Source organism: Armigeres subalbatus, chromosome 3 (assembly GCF_024139115.2).
Source record: "Armigeres subalbatus isolate Guangzhou_Male chromosome 3, GZ_Asu_2, whole genome shotgun sequence".
Taxonomy (NCBI): Eukaryota; Metazoa; Arthropoda; class Insecta; order Diptera; family Culicidae; genus Armigeres; species Armigeres subalbatus.
Window position 1 is genome coordinate 424,006,273 of NC_085141.1, and position 7,975 is coordinate 424,014,247.

The window sequence follows — 7,975 nt, forward strand, 5'->3', positions numbered from 1 at the left end:
TACGATGAATCTATACCACCTGGTCAAAAGAAATTCAGTCGCCTTTTCACCAGAAATTCATATGACCATTTGGTCGGAATTAAATTTTCGGCCAATAATAAACGAATTATGGTTGGAAGACAATTTCATCCTGAACTAATTATTGTACAAATATTGAGTGAAAGAAAGAGTTTCAATGAAAAGAATAAGAAAACCATTTTCATTCGACCAAATGTCCTTTCGACTAAACGTCCTTTCGACGAAATGTCATTAGACCAAGTTCATAACAACTGCCACTGTCTTCTAAAAGCTACTCATTTTTAATAACATCCTAAAAAGTCCCACAGAACGACTACCCGATTATTCATCATTATGTCATTAGACTAGATGTCAATCAACGAAATGTTCCAAAGCCGACTACGATGAAGAAGTTACATTGATTTCATTGGTTTTAGATAATGTGCCGAAAAAAAATAGAGGGACTTTCACCATCAGTACCTAATACTTTACTATTTCTGTAGGCTTTCAATTTTTCTACAATACACCAGAGTTAGCTCAGGTGAAAAATCCCCATTGACATCCATATTCGTTTCTTCCGCTCTTCCGCACTTCCGCTGAACTTCCTCACGTCGACTGAATTCCTCTTATCAGTTTATCTATGAATCTTGTGGATTATTTATTCAAATTCAACCAAAAATCTATTGACGAATTATCCATTTAACTAATTACCTATTACCGACTAAACACTTTCAACATTCGACTAAATGTCCTTTCGACTAAATGTCCGTTCGACTAAATGTCATTTCGACTAAATGTCCATTCGACTAAATGTCCATTTGACTAAATTTCCATTCGACTAAATGTCCATTCGACTAAATGTCCCTTCGACCAAATGTACTTTCGACTAAATGTCATTCGACTAAACGTTATTCGACGAAATGTCATTCGACGAACTGTCCCAAAGCCAGGTCTGCTAACGTAACCAAAGGTCTATCGTGCAAATTCAAAAACGGTACATCGAACAAATCTCATCCAATGACCTCTTCTTAAGCCATGTTTGCAATCCAAGTAGTTCTGAGTGTTGTCATTGATTCCAGATAGTCTACGAACTCCATATAGTTAAGATCTGTGGATCAATCTCCGTAATGGAGGCAGTTATCGAAGAATAAATAAGTTTTGTGACCCCATCTTGATACAGTATCCCCCCGCTTATTTGGACCTCACTAATCCGACGACTCGTTAGTCCGGATCTCGCTAATTCGGAATTTTCCGGATTAAAAAGTATGAACATCCATTTAAACACATTATACTCTAAATTAATGATTTCGTGTGTGTTACTTCTACGTGAAGTTAAACGATTTACAATGATATGGAAATGCTAATATCATCTTCCAAACTTGGACGTACATGTTCATGATAGCATTAGAGGCGAAAGTATAGAATTGATAGTTCCGTTAGGATACGGCAGGCATGAAGAATGTTTTTATAGAAGTCGATTTGAAAGCGAGCGGAGGGCAATATTTGTGATGGCACATATCGCACGACCTTCCTTCTGCCAAGCTCCCGTATGAAGGGGGAGGGAAGAATATCAGTGTGGAAGCTGATATATCTCCACTGGCAGAGGAAGGTGGTTTGACTTGCTCATATGCCATCGCGTGCGGAAGGATTTGCTATCGACGAGTACTGTCTCCAAATTTCTAATATGACATCAGCATTTAGTCGAATAGGATTTTTATTGCACAGTTCTGTTTTCTCATTGCGTCCGTCTCGTCGCAACCAACTTGGCTGCCTCGGAGAGAACAAAGCAGAGAAAGGCACTGCTGCTGTACCGTCGACCAATAACAGCTTAATTGATGGATGCCCCCACCAAGGGTAGTACACATTAATTTAGTGTACAGGTCGGACTCGATTATCCGGAGTATCGATTTTTTTTTCACTCCGGATAATCGAATCCTCCGGATAATCGAATCACTAGAAAAAAACCCAGATTAATCCACCTAGCGGCGATGATGCCTTTCTCGTGCATCGTAAAATGTACTGAAAAAATCACATAGGAAAGGTCAAAAAAGCACTTTAGGGGGATAGATCGCATATTTTCTATAATTTTTCATGTTTTTGCATTAATTACTATGCATTCCCACCATTCTTGAAAAAAAAATTTGTTTCGATTTTGAATTTTTTTTCCAGGGACCCTTGGGAAAAACAATGATTTTTCAATAATTCCGAAATGCAATGTCCGATCAGGCCAATTTTCAATAGCAAACAATGGGACCGCATTCCCCGTCGAATGCGACTTGTTGCGAGTAAATCGGGTAATGCTAAGTTCCAAAAAGTGTGTCTACAAAATTTGTACACATACACACATACACACACACACACACATACATACATACACACAAACAGACATCACCTCATTTCGTCGAGCTGAGTCGATTGGTATATAACACTATGGGTCTCCGAGCCTTCTATCAAAAGTTTGGTTTTGGAGTGAAATTATAGCCTTTACGTATACTTAGTATACGAGAAAGGCAAAAATCAAATCTGCAATTAAATGACGAAAAGATTATGTTTTATTGTATTTGCAGTGGTGTAGTCAGAATTTATTTTGGAAAAACCCTGATTAATCCGCCTAACGGTATCAGTGATTTTCTGGTATACAATGGAAAATAGTATTTTTGCCATAACTTTTGAGTCTATAGTACGATCCAGCCAATTTTCAATATGAAATGATGAGACAGGATTCCCATTTGAATCGAACTTGATGCTTGAGAATAGGTGCCAAAAAAAATAACTAGAATATTTACGCACTTTTTGTACAAAAATAGTATTTTGGTCATTATTTCTGAACCCAAAGTTTGATCTAGTCAATTTTCAACAAAAAGCTATGAAACTTTTGAGTCAATTGTCCGATCTATCCATTTTTCAATAGGAAAATTTTCAATTTTCAGGCTCCCCCAGACCTGAGTGATTTCATCACCTCAACGGCAAAAACTAGTCGCCGCGATTTTATCGTTGGGTCGCTGTAGGCAATGTTCCAGTTACTCTTTCACTCCAACGGCGACAGAATCGCGTTTGCCAAGCGTTAGAATCGCGTCGCAATTTTTCGGTCAAGTCACGTGTGTTAGGGGGAACTTAATAAGATTTTCCGTTAAATGCAACCAGTCGCAAGCAAATTGGATAAGGATAAGTGCCAATAGGGGCCCTCCTTAGCCGTGCGGTAAGACGCGCGGCTACAAAGCAAGACCAAAGATCGGATTGGAAATTGTCTCGACTTCCCTGGGCATAAAAGTATCATCGTGCTAGGCTCATGATATACGAATGCAAAAATGGTAACCTGGCTTAGAAACCTTGCAGCTAATAACTGTGGAAGTGCTTAATGAACACTAAGCTGCGAGGCGGCTCTGTCCCAGTGTGGGGATGTAATGCCAATAAGAAGAAGAAGAATTAATGGATTATTCCTTAAAGGGTGATATTCTGCAAGATAAATTCCTTTACGATAACTTCAATGAATTATTGGCAGTGGCTGATTCTCTACTCGCCGCAGCCACATCCAGGCGCTATAGTATATGCACAAAATAGCCAGCAAGAGTTAACCACCAGAAATTTGTATGGCGAAAGACATCTAACGCTGGTTTTCTCAAAATTAGGAACTTTTCATGAAAAACTATTTGGTACCGGTTATGAGGGATGGTGTCCGCTACTACGCATACCAAATATTTTTTCGATTAAAGTGCTTAATTTTGAGAAATCGAACCTTAGATGCTTTTCGCCATACTGATTTCAGAAAGTTAACTCCTTGTGTGCCGCTGTAAGCACGCTCAAAGCAGTCGATTCATTGAAAGGTTATAGTAATTATAGGTAAAAGTTATTGGTGCTGATGGAGCATTTTGACTTGTTTTGCACATGATCTTCAATGGAAATTGTAGTAGAACGAAGCGTTTTATCACAACGTCGGTGGGGGAAATATTTCTCTGCCCCTTTTCTCGCATTTGTATCAGGTGACGAGCAATTTGTTTTCATGTCTTGATATGATAAAGAAAAAGCCTTATGCTTTATGTCCATCGTCGTTAATTATTAATTGAGAGCGAATTCTTCAACCAATGTTATGCATCCAAACACACCGTTCTATGGTGGCAAGGCTTCCACGGAAATGTTTTTTTTTTCTTTGTTAGGGAGACTTTTAGCCCGAGGCTGGCTCGTCTCCGACCACGGAAAAGTTCTTGAAGCAAGAAGTTTGTGGACATGTTCTGAAGAAAATAATTGATTCATCCAAATAAAATAAATATATAGAACAACCCTATTTCAGTCCATCCCATACAAGCTACGTTCATATTTCTTCATATAATCCTATTTTGTATGAATATAATAGTAATATAATCATTTGAATTCATGAAGTTGATATACAAGCCTATAGTCAAATTTCAATTTACAAAACGAACCCTTTTTCAACCCCCTCCCACAACCTAGATACGCTACATTGTTAAAATAATCATAGTGTATATTATCCTACTGAAAATAAAAATTTAGAATTAAAAAAATTTGAAGAAAAAAAATACTCCGGATAATCGAGTCTAAAATTCCGGATAATCGAACCCCGGATAATCGAGTCCCCGGATAATCGAGTCTCCGGATAATCGAGTCCGACCTGTACTACCCTTGGTGGGGGCATCCATCAATTAAGCTGTTATTGGTCGACGGTACAGCAGCAGTGCCTTTCTCTGCTTTGTTCTCTCCGAGGCAGCCAAGTTGGTTGCGACGAGACGGACGCAATGAGAAAACAGAACTGTGCAATAAAAATCCTATTCGACTAAATGCTGATGTCATATTAGAAATTTGGAGACAGTACTCGTCGATAGCAAATCCTTCCGCACGCGATGGCATATGAGCAAGTCAAACCACCTTCCTCTGCCAGTGGAGATATATCAGCTTCCACACTGATATTCTTCCCTCCCCCTTCATACGGGAGCTTGGCAGAAGGAAGGTCGTGCGATATGTGCCATCACAAATATTGCCCTCCGCTCGCTTTCAAATCGACTTCTATAAAAACATTCTTCATGCCTGCCGTATCCTAACGGAACTATCAATTCTATACTTTCGCCTCTAATGCTATCATGAACATGTACGTCCAAGTTTGGAAGATGATATTAGCATTTCCATATCATTGTAAATCACATTATACTGTCAGTTTTCAAATTTGTGCTGTGAATTTGTTTTGATTCATTTGTATGGATTTGACAGTCGTGTTACGTACACCTATGACGTAGTTGCGCACCTCACGATCCAACCCCGCCGACTAACCCATACCAACGCGAACAGGTACAGTACAACCCTTCCGTCGGGAGCGTTGGCCGACACGTCATTCTTAGCCTCTACAGATAAATAGTGGTTAGATAACATTATAACGTGCATAGTGCAAATCCCCCTTCTTATATCTAAATATCCACGAATATATTTAGAGCAAGTGTGAATTCTGCTAGGTAATAGTTTATATCTTATAGGAGATTTATTAAAATTATTGAACTATTCATTTTTCCTTTATTAGTGTTAGCTTACATCTATTGAATTATTCTAACTTAAACGCTACGTTATACCATACATACCTACATGCAAAGGTAATTATTTCTTATCTAAAATATGTACAAGAGACTTATTATAATTGTTTTAGTACGGATGTTTGTATAAAGTACGGAGAGTTCATCATTAGCACCATATAGCGATTACCGATCATTGTCGGCTCAATAGGTTTCTCCCCATAAACCCTGCACAGCGGGACTAAACGTGAGTAGAAGATGGTAAAAACTAATATTCTTGAATAGTACTGATAGTGATAATTAAAACTTCTGACTGTACAATTAACATGAAATACGATACACTATTACAGGAAAATTAAAGGAATTGTCGGATCAGCGGGGGTATACTGTATATGTTTGTATTCCAAGTAGTTCTTGTTGGTGTCTTGGGCTTGAGGTAGTCTATGAACTCCATAGAGTAAAGGTCGGTGGATCAACCTTTTTAATGAAGGCAGTTATTTGAAAATAAAGAAGTTGTGAGACCCCTTCTTGGTATATGTTTGTACAGTGAACTCTCCCTTACTCGATATTGAAGGGACCATCGAGTTAGGAAGGTATCGAGATAGGGAACACATTTATATTTGGCCGAATGCCGTTTAGCCGAACAGTTAAAATTTGTTTCCTTATTAAGTGAAGTGAGAAGTGAGATGTTCGAAGTGAATAGTGAACAGCGAGAACTGAGAAGTGAGAAATTATATGTTCGAAAGGAGTACTGAGAAACGGAAGTGAGTATTAAGTAGTGAGATGCGTGCAGTAACATGTGAGTAGTGGAAAGTGAGAAATGAGAAGTGAGAACCATTTTTGTGATGTGAGGTGTGATAGTTGCGAAGTGAGGATGTGAATAGTAAGAAAAACAGAAGCAAGGGGTGAGAAGTGAGAGATGATAACTCCTCTTTCCTTGGTCCACACTTCTTACTACTCCCGTCTCACAACTCACTTCTCACTTCTCACTACTTACTCCTTACTTCTCTCTTCTCACTTAGCCCTTCTTACTTCTTACTTGTAAATATTAATTTCTCATTCCTCATTTTCACTTCTCATTTACAGCTTCTTATATCTCGTTTCTGATTTCTCATTTTTAACTTATAACTTTTCACTTCTAATGTCTAAGGTTTCACTTCTCTTTTTCCCTTCTTATTTTTCACTTCTCACTACTCACTTCGAACTTCTCACTCCGTACCTCTCATTTTTCACTTCTTCAGTTCCTACTACTTACTTCTCATTTCTCACTTCAAATTTCTTACTTCTCACTTTTATCTTTTCACTTCCTGCTATTCATTTCTCACTTCTTACTTATCATTCCACACTTGTCACTTCTCACTTTTAACTTCTTATATCTCACTTCTGACTTCTCATTTCTCACTTCTAACCTTTTTTTTTTTATCTTTATTAAAGAGATTTTCAGCCCTAGGCTGGCTCATCTCTGGCCACTTCTAACTTCTAATTTTTCACTTTTCACTACTCACTTCGCAATTTGAATCAATTCTCATTTCTCACTTTCCACTACTCACTTCTAACTTCTCATTTCTCATTTCTCACTTAGGATTTCTGACTTCTCACTACTCATATTTCCCTTCTCCATTCCAGGGGGGGAGTAAGCCTGTCATCCACGAACAAATCTAGCCTACCTAAGATGTATTATCCGGGCCTCGCCGCTTGGGAAAGGCGGGCCACCCTGGGCCACCCCGCTTGGCAAGTGTAACATTTTTCGAACTGGATTCTTGTAGGATATTGGTTAACCTACACTACTGCTGACTAACGAAAAAAATGTGGGATTGTTTATTTACATTTACTTCATACTACATGCAGAGGAGGCGCGATGCACCGCATATTACCCCCCTGCTCCATTCTTACTTCTATCTACTTATTTCTCACTTCTCGCTTATTATTTTTTACTTCCAATTTCTAACTATATCGTGCATGTACTGTTTTTGACAACATTGAGTTATCGAGAATACATTGGAAAATTACTTCAACGTAGAGAATATCGAGCAAGGGAGATATCGACTTACAGAGGGAGCGCAGTATGCTAAATTCAAGGGACTTTGAGTTTCATCGAGTAAGGGAAAATATCGAGTTACAAAACATCGAGTTAGGGAGAGTTCACTGTATTTTAAGTAGTTATTTTCGATGTCGTGGGCTCCGTAAAGTTCTTTAGGATTGTTCAAGGGTTTTCTTGGAAGACCTTGAACATATGCAAGGAAGCGGTCTATTCTATGTACCACAAAGGACATATGCAACTTTTGAAACAATCCGAAATTTATCTGGTAACCTGAGGAGATCCTGAGGCCTATTCTATCATTTTCAAGACCATAAACATATGCAATGGATGCAATCTATTCTATTTATCAAAAAGGGCATGCACCACTTTTGAAACAATCCGAAAGATCTCTGGTTACGCATGTAGATCTTAAGGTCTTTTCCAG

The 7,975-nt window shown here is 38.5% G+C and overlaps 1 long non-coding RNA gene across 1 annotated transcript; it reads left to right on the forward strand.

Moving 5' to 3' along the window:
* Positions 1-5,226: 5,226 nt before the first annotated feature.
* LOC134224372 (uncharacterized) lies at positions 5,227-5,758 on the forward strand. The gene is made up of 3 exons (XR_009982928.1): positions 5,227-5,456; positions 5,522-5,591; positions 5,645-5,758. It is a non-coding gene; the product is annotated as an uncharacterized LOC134224372 (long non-coding RNA).
* Positions 5,759-7,975: the final 2,217 nt, after the last annotated feature.